At 36.9% G+C, this 14,785-nt stretch overlaps 1 non-coding gene across 1 annotated transcript; it reads left to right on the top strand.

Moving 5' to 3' along the window:
- The first annotated feature begins 623 nt into the window (after window positions 1–623).
- On the top strand, window positions 624–722 carry LOC148803371 (small nucleolar RNA snoR109). Its single transcript, XR_016081774.1, has one exon. It is a non-coding gene; the product is annotated as a small nucleolar RNA snoR109 (small nucleolar RNA).
- Window positions 723–14,785: the final 14,063 nt, after the last annotated feature.

Genomic DNA, 14,785 nt, shown 5'->3' with positions numbered 1-14,785 from the left:
GAGTTTACTGGTCACAAAGTACAGGAGGAATGCATACCGTGAATTGATGACAAATTCATGGGCAGGATGTGATTTATAGGGGGGAAGAAGGCTAGTTGTAGGGGGTGGCTGAAATTCAGAATTCTGCATTGTATGTATTCATACTTTTTCCTTATTATCAATGTACGGTAATTATGTCTGTGAGGCGCCCATGTGTGAGGAACAGATTCCGTTCCTCCAGTGGACAGCCCAGTGTAGTGGACAGCCAAAAGCAATAACCAGCACCCCAACCCCACCCAGCTGAACCATGGTTAAACAGCTGTAGTCAGGTTACTTAAAATGCAAGAACCCCACATAGTCACACTATATAAATCGTGCCGTGCTTAGGGTTTTTCACATCTCTTAAACGCGCATCTTATCTCTGTTCATTAGAGGGTTTAGGGTTCCGACTTCTTTTGGAGTTCGTAGTTATGGGTAATTGGTATTGAGGGCATGATGAATTCCTTGCTCTGTGCTGTTGTTTTTGCTTCTGATCGAAGATGATTTACCTTTCGTTTCCAACTGTGTCTGTGCCTTGATTTATGCGCGATGCTACATGTACCAAGAGAAGGGTGCGGTATACCCTTGTTCTTGAATCGCCAAAGTGGCTGTAGCTAAATCGATCAACGGGAGAGAAGTTAACTGGCCGGTTGTCGTGAGATCCCTCTCAGTCGACTAATCTGCTTACCGAACTTCTCACATTCATTTCCCTGTTCTTCTCCTTTTTCTTCTTTTTCTTTATAGAAAACTGAAAAAAAGTAATTTCAATCTTCCGTTATTAGAATAAAGAAAGGTGTTTATTTTGAGAAGGGAAGAAGAGAGGAAATGGCATAGGATTTAGCCTTTTCTAGAGGCCCTTCTCAGATATTGATAGAAGGTCACCTTCCAGGCTTGCTGCATTGATTTCCCTTCAGCTTGCGTCTATCGGTGTCTACATTTTCAACCCAAAACTGTCTGGTACTCTGGACTGGACTGGACTCCTTTAGAGCTTCATATAAACATGATATGGAGGGCTACAGGGAATTGGTGTTGAAGACATTTCGACTCTGGGGTCGAGCTTAAGTTTTAGATGAGCGTTCCACCATTATCGACATAAACTGATCCATTGCGAAATCTGTTGATGGGATATTTGGCATCAAATGAAATGCAGACACAAGACTCCTCATCCATTTGCGCTTGGGCGTCAGCCCTCGGCTAAGTTTTTCGTTAAAATTCTCTAAACCTAAAAGAGGCAAGGGCCTAAGGAACCAGACTATTTGTTTAACGCATTATAGATCTCGAACTTCTTTGCAGAAATTCAATTCATGTAATTGCAAATCCTCGCGTCGCAACCCAAATTCGCAGTTTTTGGCATAAAGGTATTTGGGCTTAAATATAATAGTAATATTAAATACAAAATTAAATTTAAATGATTGTAAATAAGTTGTAAAATATATATTGAGAATGTATAATTGGAAACAAAGCACATAAAAGAAGTTATCTCTAAAATTTTGTTCTTTCCTTTTTATTGGATAATATAAAATATCATAGATTTTATTGGATCAATAAGACATTGAATTTGGATGGACCGGACCCGGATCAATATGGCATTTTGGATTAGACCTGGATAGTAGATAAGAACATAGGTGTCAATGGACCAGATTAGAACAGATTGGACAGTCTCTGAATTGGTCCAAAATGGTAGCTAAATTCTCTTTATAATTATTTTTCTGCTTTTTGGTAGGGAAGTGATAGAAATGCGGTTGAAATTTATGGAAGGAAACAACACGATACTCAGCTATTTCACTTGTACCACATATCATATAAAAATCATCATCATATCTAAGCTTTGTCCTACTACAAGTGGAATTACTTTTTCTAGTTCTTTAAGTTTGTAACTTATCACTTTTTCTGTCATAGATGGTCTTTATCATTTATTCCTTCATAATAACTTTATTTCTAACCCTGTTCAACTTAAGAATTACCACATCCATTTGAGCAATTGTATTTTTGCTATATTCAATTTTTAGATATGCTGATTCTAACTTCTCAACACTCTATTCCATACGATGTAGTTGATCTTATTAATTGTTCAATAATATTTGCCTTCTAGATGAAGTGGTATTTATCTATAATATATAATTCTAAATGCATTCCTCCATTTGGCCTTCCTCTAATTTTATGGGCTACATCCTCCTAAATTTCCCATTTGTTATGAATTATTGAATTAAGGTAACAAAAGGGGGGATACATTGAGTTTCATTATTATTATTATTATTATTAAATTTGCATTGCATTTATATTTTGTTTTACTCCTAATTATTTTTAAATCCTTTGAAAATAGACCAAACAAAACAATACTAAGCCTCGTACAAATATAAATATGTACAGTGCAAATACATACAAAATATAAGGTTTTGCCCTCTACGTACAGCCTAAAGAAAATTAACTGACTTACCTGCACACAAGAGCTTTATATCCTTGCCAATAAAAAAGATATCTTGATGCCAAGAGTCTTGTTCACCATGAATATAGGAAACCAACTGGGAATTGTCAGTTTTAAACAAAATATTGTCTAAATTGATGTTCACAATGAATAAAACAGCCTCAAACAAAACTTTTGCTTCACCCACTAGAAGCCCCACATCCAATTCCCCAACACAAACCTTCATAATCTCTAAAAACATAAATCCAACAACAGTTTTGCTTGAATTCAAAAACTACCATCGACATTACATTTACAAAAACCAACTGAAGGTGGTTGGAAGGAGACCTTCCTGACTCCATGCCCTATGAACAACTTACCAATCTCCTCTCCAAGAAAAGAGATTTCCCTAACCTCAATTGACATGCGAATAGAGCCAATTACAACAAAGGGGGAAGTATAAAAAAAAATCTCAAAATAAAATCCATTTCTATCTTTCAAATAAACCATAAAGTCAGTCAAAGAAATATTAACCAATTCCAAGAGATAACAGCAAGTTATTAAACCAATTTCCAAACAAACTAAAGCCTTGACTTCGTTCCGGATTTATTCCCACCCCTGAGCCTGGCCAAATGCATTTGGCCTTTTCAAAGAGAAGGAGGGCATGAAGAATGGACTTCCCTTCTTAACTGCAATTCCATTCAAACAATGCCTCCAAATGAATTGCTTGATTTTTAGCTCTACGGGAAGCTCTTGTGGGATATATATACTTCAAACCATACATAGATATATAACAAGTGTCTTTTATTAATTACTTAATGATAATAGATATCAAGAAAAAAGTTTTTTCTAGTAAAGAATTATATGATGAATCTTTAATATGGTAAATTAGCTAGAGTCTAGAAAGGACTATTTTTCTTTCCACCCTCTATGCACAAAACAAATCTTGACCCCCAAAAACTTTGTCATGCGTTCATAATTGGTTTTCAACTACTAATATTAATTGTTGCCATATAAGGCTAATAGCGATAGATCTGTATTTTAAGCATATGACCAGTCCAACTAATTTGACATCCCAAGACCTTTTAATCTCCTATTACCAATATTTTGCATGGCTTTTGGTATTGGGATGTTTTAAGCTATTAGTAAATATATACACGTATTTGCATGTGGCAGTATCTCTAAGATAAAACTATTTATAATTCATAGGCATTTTTTGAACAATTATGAGTGGATAGTTTTTAGAGTGAGAGTAAAGGACATATATACCCTCTTTATGCCCATTATATGCTGTTTAGATAAGGGGTAAAAGATGTCCAATGAAAATTCCAGAAAGAAGGACATTCACTCTTATAGCTAGTATAGATAATGTTTCATGGCATAGGGAATAACATATTGTCACATCACATATAAGAGGCACTAAGTTCACATCCTGTGCACAGGAAGCGTGAACCCGCCAATACAAATGCAACATATTGGAAATGTGAGCAAACGGTGAAGTTAATGGGTGTTCAGCTGTTAACTGAACCACCCAAAAAAGACAAAATCATTCGAACTCCCTCACCAGGTAGGGAAAGGAAGGGAAAGATAGGCCCGTACAAAGTTTGTAAAAGTTTCCCTATCTTTCCTTTCCTTTCCTTTCCCTACTTTTTTCCTCCAAACCAAACACAACATCAGAGACCTCCTCTCCTCCAAGCCCTAACCCAAGCATCCCACCAGCCATTCACTATACACTGGTAGCCGTAACCATGAAATGGTGGCAAGTATTCCGGAAGCTAGCTACTCTCTAGTCTCCTTGGCAGCTTCCTCCAAACCGAATTTTGTTGGCGTACTTAAGCTTCTCCGCCATGGGTGGGTTGAAGAAGGCTCTTGAAACCCTCATAATTGATTTCATTCAATCGCTTGGGATGCCATACATGGTTCACCACCTGGAATATGCCCCATTCTCTGCGTGCAAAAGACAGCACCAGACAACTATTACCACGGGGGGCAACTGGCCTTGGTTACTGTTTTGTACGTGGGTTTTCATTCTTCCAGTTTGATGTATCGGGGTGTACCAGTGTCAATTGGACTAGATTTGGTGCAATCTGATCCAGCCAATGTGAGTTCATTACAAATGGACCTGGTCCAATCTAGTACAATGAATATTTTGGACCATTTTGGATCGGTCCATTGACACCTATGTTCTTATCTTCTATAAATGGATCATATATTGGCTCAATCCAATATAAATTCATTATGGACGGACCAAGTCCAATCTAATATGTCATATCACTCCGTCCAATCCATCCAAATTCAATATGTCTTATTGGTCCATTCAATCCATCCAAATTGATTTTGATTTGGCAGGAGTCAAACCCAAAACCGGTCCATTGACACCCCTACTGGGGTGGCAATGATTTGATTCCACTCTTGGTCGGCTCTTGAACCCTTTGAATTAGTTATGATCACTCCAACAATCTGGCTGTGGCTAGTGTAAAACCATTACAAGTGAGAGCATGGACGACAGAGGAAGCTGATGAGGGATAATTTGGTCCTCCCAATCAAGTGGCGACACATGGCCCCCGATTGACACCCCGACATTGAGTCAGCGGACCAGCTCAGTAAGTTAGCTTGGAACACCTCGCTCAACCCAAACTCCACCTCGGTAAGGCTGAGCTGGTAGAACTCGTAAGATTACGGTGACCTGTCCTACGAGCCGGCTGAGCTAAGAGGAGCTACGGTGACCTGCAAGGGAGAGCTCACTACCCGTCCCTAGCAGTTCGCTACCAAAGGCGCTGTTATCGCAATCGTTAGAATGTCTCACCATGTCGCATGCCTCGACTTTACTCAAACAAACTGTAATTGCCACGAAGAACTCGCAACTAACACATTAACGCACCAGGAAAAATGGAAACGGCCCCACAGGGAGCTCAAGACCGTTCCCTAGAGGACCCTGAGCCCTGGGACCTATTAAAGGCGCCCGATCCCACTCAAAAAGGTATGCACACTAAACATTCTAGAGCTCTCTCCACCTCTTAAGAATTCTCGAATACCTACTGACTTAAGCATTGGAGTGCCCTCCCCAGGTAAAAGACACCCGGACACTCTCACCTTCTACTCCTTGTAACATAAATCAACTCGGTCATCCAAACGTCAACTCGACCCTCATAGCTCAGCCCGACCAGATAGACTTCCAGTCGGAGTGCGAGTCACCGCACACGAGGGAGCATCCAGGTTGCGCGACATTAGAAGCCATAAGGAATATATGCTTCGGAGGTGTTATTGGCTCAATTTCAAATATCAAAGGAGTAGGAAGATATGATATATATCGGAGTTCATCAAACTACAGCTTGCAACTTTAAAGGCAGCACTAACAGGCATAAGGTAACAGATAAAAAAAAAAGAGATGAAACACTTGATTAACACAAACAACACTCAAGACTAAGGGCTCCAATATTTACACAAAAAGCCACATGGTTATACCTCCATCATCTTCAGTCTTCACAATCCACACATTCCAACCAACCACAAATAAATGATAGATAGCGGATATGAAGAGTTTGTCATCCATCTAAAACATTTGGAACTAACTTGTTATCTTCTTGCTGAATGTGTGTTTTTTTTTCCCTTCTTTTCCACTTTTATTATTACGACTTCAAGATCATGTGCCAACTAACTTCTCCAGCTAGCATCCATTTCTTGATCTTAAGTGACGTTTGATAAATCTAAAATTTTAGATTTGAAAAGTTAAAAAAGGTATTTTTTGTCTGAAATATGAAAAGAAGCATACTTGCTTTTCTACTTTTTACAGGCTCTGAATCCATAAGTTTGTTTGTGTTGGATCAACCCTTTACCATCTGAAATTTACTGACTTTACTATTTTACCCCTAGAATATACTATTTGGAAATGTTGAGTTAAATTTGCATTATCTCATAAAAAATATTTTTCAACCTAAAAAATAATATTGAAACAATACAAATAAAAATAATAAATTAATAATTACTAATTAATAAATGAAACAATTAAAATAAAAAAATAATTAATGACTATAAAAATATTAAAATAATTAATAATTAATAATTTACATAAATAAAAATTAATAAAATAATTAAAGATTACTAGTTAATAAAAATAATTAATGTTTAATAAAAAGATTAAAATTATTAATAATTAGTAAAATAATTTATAATTATTATTATTTTAATATTATTACTCGCCCAACTGCTACTGTTGGAAGTTGTAGTGGCGGTGGCGATGGCAGGAAGACAGGGAGCGAGAGAGAGAGAGAGAGAGAGAGAGAGAGAGAATTGTCGCTGCAAACCCCCATCTTCGGCCTCCCTCTCTTTCTCTCTTCCTTCTTTCCTCTGTATTCTTTTTTCTTTCTTTCTTCTTCACCTTCTCAGATTCACCGGAATACACTGTTCGACATTGTGCACTCACCCCTTCCTCTCGACAGCGGTGGCAAACCAATAGTAGGTCTCCGTCCGTTCTCTCTCTCTCTCTCTCTCTCTCCCTCTCCTTCCTCTTCTTCTTCCTCCTGGCATTTTCCTCCTCTTCTCCTATTTTCATCACCGCCGCTGCAAGTGTTACAGCGACGGATTCAAACTCGACAGCGGCTACACGTCTTCTCTAGGCCATTTCTCCCTTCCTTTCTCGCCGACGTCTCTCTCTAACTCTTTCTTCCTTATCTTCTCCTCCTCCTTCTTCCTTAACAATTCGCCCTCCCCCATCTCGCCACTGCAATTTCAAGCAGCGGCAGTTCTCCACCCGTCCCTCTCTTCCACTCTCTCCCTCTTCTGTTTGCCCATCATATCTCTCTCTCCCTTCCACCTCTCTCTTCTCCCTATTTTTGTTCGCCCGTCAGATTCCGCTGTAGTTGCAGTGCCCCAAGGTAGGTCACAGACCCCCTATTCTCTGTCTTCTCTGCCAGCTAGGTAGACCTGAACAACAACGATCGTCCATCGGTACTTGTTTCTCAATTTTAAACCAGAATCCCATTGGAAGGCAGACATCCAATATGGGGCATCCTCTTCTCAGTTTAGGTGCCAAGACTCGCACAAGAATCTTTTCACTGGTGGCAAGAAGCGGGAAGATAGGGAAAGAGAGAGAGAGAGAGAGAGAGAGAGAGAGAGAGAGAGAGAGAGAGCCACTACAAGTTGCAGCGGCGGTGGCGGGAATACATGAGAGAGAGATAGAGAGAGTGCAATGACGGTGGTGGCAGTGGAGCTTTGTTAGGTCACAATGAGAGTTCGATTCAAGTTAGATGAAGGACAAAACATGTAATATTAAAATTTTTTTAAGGTCACTTATGTCTTTTACACACCTCTGAATTATGTCTGACCACATTAAGTAGCCGCTCCACCTCTTAGAAATTAAGATCTAAAATCCAATTTCAGATTTGTAATAAGAAGGCATACCAAACGCAAGTGGTGTCTGAAAAACAACATTTTCAGATTCAGACATTTGAAAAGTGCAATCAAACGCCACCTTAGTCTTGGTTCTCGCCACTTGCTCAGCAAGTAGTTAAGGCGTCAATTGTATTTATAAATACTCTCTTGTACCAATAAGACAAGATAACAAAGTTTCTTTCTCATCACAAGTTGCGTTGAGCTTTACACTTTTGCTCATTGTATTTATTAATCCATTGTTGCATCTTGGTCTCTTCAATAACGCTGATGACTCTGCTCTTCTTCAGATCACAAGAAGATGGTTGTTAGAAGCAAGGCGTGTAGAAACACGGACATCAAAGACACAGACTACTCTAATCCTATGTCTCCATACTATCTTGGCACCTCAGACAATCCTGGCATGGTGTTGGTCACCACTTTGCTGAACGGTGACAATTATCCGATTTGGAAAAGAGCAATGACGAATGCTCTTTGGGCAAAAAATAAGATAGGTTTTATTGACGGCACAATCTTGAAGCCAGATCAAACAAAACCAGTAGAGCTTTTTGCCTGGAAGAAATGTAATTCAATGGTCATATCATGGATTTACAATGCCTTGACTAGAGAATTACATGACAGCGTTGCTTGCATGGATGATTCTCGCGCAATCTGTTTAGATCTCGAAGAGAGATTCTCGTAGGGAAATGCTCCTTGCATTTTTAATTTAAAACAGGAATTAGCTCTACTCAGACAAGACAACCTCTCTATTTCAATGTATTACATGAAGATGAAAGCGATCTGGGATGAACTCTCAACTTATATTCCAGTGCCAGTCTGTACTTGTTGCACCCGTGGTGTGATGAAAGATCTAGTAGCAAAATGCGAGAAGGGTCACATCTACCAATTTCTCATGGGTCTTAATGACCGGTTCAATACTGTTCGCTCCAACAATCTTGGAATGGAGCCACTCCCATATGTGAGCAAGGCATATGCCTTGATTACACAAGAGGAGAAACGTCAGTTGGTTACTTGGCAACAAAGCCTAACAATTGAAGCAATAGTTTTCCATGTAACTGATCAGGCCAAAGGTGGTTCCAAGAATGCCAATTTGCCAAAGATCAACCAAAGCTCTGTTGTGATCACTACAAAAAGACAGGACACAGCAAAGATCGCTGCTACGAACTCATTGGTTATCCTCCTGGTTGGGATCTAAAGGGAAGATCCGGCATGAAGAAAACCCATTATCAAGAAAAGAATAACACCAACACTCCGAGGTCAAGCTTACATACTTCAAACACTTCTGATTCTTCACCGATAGCAAGCCTCACAATGGAACAATACCAACAGTTTTTGAATCTTCTAAATCTGATCTTCTCATATGAGGATACTGTGATTCAGATTGGGCAAATTTCCCATCAACAAGACGGTCAACAACCGGTTACTTTACAACTTTGGGTTCCTCCCCTCTGTCATGGAAATCCAAGAAACAACCAACCATCTCTTGCTCTTCTGCCGAAGCTGAATACAAATCAATGGTGGCAGCTACAAGTGAGTTACTCTGGCTTAAACGCTTGTTTGTTGATCTTGGACTACAACATTCACAGCCCATGCAGCTCTTCTGTGACAACAGGCTGCATTACACATTGCCGCCAATCCAGTTTTTCATGAACGGACAAAGCACATAGAGATTAATTGTCATTTTGTCCATTCTCATCTTCAAGCCCACACCATTGCGACAAATCACATTGCCTCTAAGTTACAACCATCTAATTTGTTCACGAAAGCCTTGGGGCATGATCAATTTGCTTTTCTCTTATCCAAATTGGGCATTCAACCTCCTGCTCCAACTTGAGGGGGAGTATTATGACATCAAGATCACGTGCCAACTAACTTCTCCAGTTGGCATCCATTTCTTGATATTGGTCTTGGTTCTTGCCACTTGCTCGTCAAGCGGTTAAGGCATCAATTGTATTTATAAATACCAATAAGACAAGATAACAAAGTTTCTTGTAAGCACTCTGCAAAAGACGCAAAAAGATGGAAACACCAATAAAGGAGGACCGACCTCCAACAAAGTCAAAACTCATCAAGAAACTCCCAAAAATGGGGATACACAGAAAAAGATTGCCAAAGTCACCCCTTCCATGGCAATCGCAACTAAAAACTTCAGACTTGAAAGGTGAAAGGAGAAAGCCAACCATTGTCTCACCCAGGTTTGGACGTAACAGACATCTTGCAAAAGTAAACTCCTTCCATGGAAAACCGTCCCTAGGCATGAGGCAAGAAAAAGGCCACGTCCCCACTAAATGATTGTCTCACACATAATAGACATCTCTCTCTCTCTCTCTCTGTTATTACTTCTCCTGATTCTAAGACAATCAAATTATATTATATAGGGAAATTGTCTAAAACTCATCATATCACTAACTTGACGTTAAACAGACTAACGGGTGTTAATATATTACCATTTTAACCTTCATAGAAAAATATAAAATATATACAAAATAAATTAACGGGTGTTAATATATTACCATTTTAATATTTAGACATGAAAAAATGGAAAAAGTTCAAAAAATATTTTCAAATATGAGATACATAAAAACATAGAAATTACAAAAAATATAAAAAATTATAGAAATTGCAAACAAAATAAAAAATTATTTTCAAATTATAGAAACTATAGAAATTGAAAAACAAAATCAGAAAATAAAAATTGTAGAAAAAACACCAAAAATTATAGAAAAACACAGAAATTACAAATAAATAACAAAAAATACAGGAAAAATTATAGATTGTAGAAAATAGAAAATGTAAAAAACAGATATTATAAAAAACAATTGAAATTATAACAAAACACTAAAAATGGAAAAAAACAAGAAAAATGAAAACTGAAAAAGACCATTTTTCCTCTAGCTCGCCATTCAAGGGTAATTTGGTCATGAAAATTATTATTTATGCTGACATGGACGCCTCTGTTAAGAAGCTTTAGCGGTGCACTAACAAAAGATAAGTTTTAGAAAATAAAAACTTACTAACATAGTGAGTTTTAGACATTTTGAAAAGTTGTTGTGGGTTTAAGGGAAATGTGGAGAACTCATGGTGAGTTTTAGACAATTTTCCTATTATATATGATTGTTTGTTTTAACAAACAATATAATCATCAACAAGGAAATCAATGTTTAAATTAAAAAAAAAAAAACAGGTTAAAACATCTTTTTTGAAAGGGAAAATCAATAGTAGAAATAGAACTCCAAAACAATAATAAAGTACCACTTTCAATCTAACTAGAAGAGAAAGTTAAACTCAAGAATATATAGACATCAGAAGGTGTAGACAAACCTTAGATCATAGTATTAAATAAACTAAAGACCTTGAATAAAAGAAGCGAGGAGGAGAAGAAGAAGGATGGTTTGTTGAGAGAAAGAGAGAGTGAGAATATTCAATTTCCTTTTTTGGATGGGATTTTTTTCCTTCTAGAGATGTGCATATAATGGGGGCAAGTGGTCAACATTTAGTTTTTGGAGTGGATTCTTTTTATTTTTGTTCTAACTAACCGAAGGTTAACCGAGATTACAATCTATTTAATTGAGATTTTGTAAATGGACAGGTGTGTCCTTAAATGGGAGGACTTAGGACACCTAAGGGGTACAAAAACAACAGATGATCCCACTTGGCATAAACTCGGATTGTGTTGGGTCGTAGACCTGTTTTCGGGCTGGGCTGGGCCGGGCCGCCAGGCTTGCACAATTTTATTGATCGGGTTTATGAATTACTAATAATTAGCAATGATTTTTTAAAATCCTTAAAAATTAGTTGTAATTTTTAAATTACTGGTGTAATTAGTGAAAATTATTAGTTGTGAGAAAAATAGTAATGTCAATAATAATTTACAATTAACAAACATTTTTGTTATTTTAGTATTTTGATAATTATGGAAATCTCAGTAGTTATAGTAAGTAACTAATTTTATTATTCAATAATTATTTAAAAATTTACAACAATAATTTTGATAATACGATAACTTTTAATTACAAATTATTAATGTTATATTTTAATTTCAATAATAATTTTGATAATCTGATAATTTTCAAATTGTTAATGCTATTATTATTACATCATCAAATTGAAATAATTGTAAAATCATTTCAAAATTGTTGAGGCTATTAATAATTATTAGTGATGGTGCGCAATCCGGTCACTCCTAGTTGGCACTTGCGTGGCTCCTGAAAGGTACCTAAGATGGAGAAGATCAGGGATTCCTGGGGGCTTGCCCGACGGGAACACTCCAACGCTTAAGTTAGAGTTCTGTGAAAGGTGCAAAGAGAGGAAGAAAGCTAAGAGTGCAGATAACGCGAGTATCAGAAGTTACCTCTATCCTTTGGGATTGGGCTACTTATAATAGAACTCTGTCGAATCAGGCCCACCTGCCTCTGACAGGGCAGGTATAACCGCCACTATCATCTTGCCGCAGTCGTTACAGTTAGGGCTGAGGTGGCACGTGCGGGGCTGTCCTTGCAGGGTACGTACCTGTCAAGTGTAAGACACCTTCTAAAGGTGGCGGGCACGACACTATCTGACGAGAGATGTGGTTGCAGTCTCCAGGTTTGTCAGGTACGGTGGTCGGGCAGAAGGCCTTCCTATGATGTGTCAAACTGCTTTCTTGCGAGCTACCCGGTACCGAACTACCTTGCGAGTGGTGAGTTGCCTGTGGCAAGCTACACCGAGCTGTTTGGCCCGAGGTGTCTCTACCTCGGGGTATCTAGAGGCGGATTGGGGTGTTCCTGTTTGGGAGTGGCCTAAAATCCACTAGGAGGAGCTCGGGCATTAGGAAAGGTCAGGGGGCCCCGAGCTCGGAGGTAGCTCGAAATGCCTCAGCCTTGGGAAGGAGGTGCAAGCCAGGCGGCTCTCGGCGAGTAGCCTAACCCGCCGAGTTTCCAGACTAAGCTCGGTGAGCCCTTCCCACCGAGTTGCGGTTGCGCTTGCTGTGCTATCATGCTGAGTCATCGCTTGAGCAAGGTCATGCCCAAGTGTACCCGTGCTACGAGGTCGGGCCAAATCACCCTCCATCAATTAGTAATTACCTTAATGATTGTAAAATTATTTCAAAACTAATAAGGTTATTAATAATTAAAATTAATAATAGTATTTTTTAAAATGATTTTACAATTATTACAAAAAACTATTGAAAATATTGATAATTATAATTTTATGCAATAATTTGATAATTTCATAATGATGGTAATTTCATTAATTTATATTATCAATTTATTAGTCATTATTAAAAATAATCATATATAATTTTAAGTTGTAAATTATCTGTAACTATTATTTGTGAAAATTATTAAATTAACAAAAATGTATGATAATTATTTCAATTTACCACACTTATCATTAATTAATTGCTATGATAAAAAATATTGATAAATAAAAAATAATAAGAGTAAGTTTTAAAATATTTTTGGTTATTTTTGTATTTTGATAATTATGGAAATTCCAGTATTATAGTAATTATGTTATTCACGAATTATTTTAAAATTTTCAAAATTCTGTAAAAATTACAACAATAATTATCATTATATTATTTGTAATAACTAACAGTAAATCATTTTTAATTATGGGTGAATTATTAGAAACTATTGAAATTGTAAGAATTATTTGTTTCAAATTTACTTTTTACCAATTTCATATAAGTTAATTTCATTAAAAAATATAAATAATAATATACAATAAAATCATTAATTATAATAAATATATTTTAGAAATGTTTAATTTAAAATCCACTAAAATAATTTAAATAAGAATCTATTATAAAATAATTAAAGTTAGCTAAAACTTAATAACACTAAACCCAATTGGGTTGGATCGGGTTAGTCTCACCCAAGTTGTAACCCTACCCTTTATATTTCATGTAGTTGTCCACATCAACTTACTCTCTTTTGTGCTTTCCGATCTCTTTAGAATTTTGTAGTTCTTTTTAATATTTAAACATGGGTTGTTTACAACAAAATCAGTTTCATTTTTTATTAAGAAATTGAATGAGTTTGGATCTCCTGTCCACACAAACTCTACCCATGTTTATTGCAGCCACGCATGGAGAACATCTCATCCTCTGCATAGTATTATGCAAGGAGAGATGTTCCAAATTCATGGGGGAGGGGGGGTAATGTGTTGAGGGTAGAGGTGGGCAGGAGATCCGGAGTCAAATTGAATGCAATGACTCCCAATTAACAGAACCATCTCTTAACACCAGCCCATGAAATGTTATGGAGATGATTGCAACCGATGTTTCATTCGAAGATCTACCACTATTGAAGTAGGGTTTTGTCTTTTGTATTTTCGGTTGATGTTTTTTTTTTTGTGTGTGTATTTTGTTTTCCATTTCCAATGCTAGGTTTTCTCTAGCAAAACAAAAGTTGCTCATTGTTTTCTTGCTTTGCTGGCTATCTCTTTCTTGCCAATGATTTAGGGATTCTTTTGTTCGAGGGAGGAGTATATATCCTCTTCTACTTCTGTTTTAAGAAAGAAGAAATTCTGGTAAACTTAATTAATAGCATCTCACCATATCCATGCTGGTTATTTCCTAGGACAAGTAAACTTAATTGTTTATTTTGACATTAATGTTCCCAAGCTACCTGTGCAAGAAAAAAGGAGCTCAAAATTATTGGATAACTGTACTACTATGTGTTGGAACCAAATTTAGGGAACTTGGGGAATCCCACTTTTAATTCTATTCATTTTGTATTTAAATATGCATGAAAGAGTCAAAATTAGGAAAATTAATTGCAATTGAGTTTAGGCTATTTTCTGTACTGAACCCCTAATATTATTCTTTTCTTTTTTTATTGATCTCGATCTTTTGTATCAGGCAATGCTGATGGATTATTCCATTTTATGTAATTTGGTTGGTTGACTTTGTTTCTTATTACACTTATGTCCTTATTTGTATATAATTAAGACACCATATCCAAATAAAATTGTTATTTTAAACTTTTT

Source organism: Nelumbo nucifera, chromosome 1, assembly GCF_055504915.1.
Source record: "Nelumbo nucifera cultivar China Antique chromosome 1, China Antique-T2T, whole genome shotgun sequence".
NCBI classification, from domain to species: domain Eukaryota; kingdom Viridiplantae; phylum Streptophyta; class Magnoliopsida; order Proteales; family Nelumbonaceae; genus Nelumbo; species Nelumbo nucifera.
Note: the sequence above shows the minus strand (reverse complement) of the source record. Positions and strands in the feature narration are given on the sequence as shown.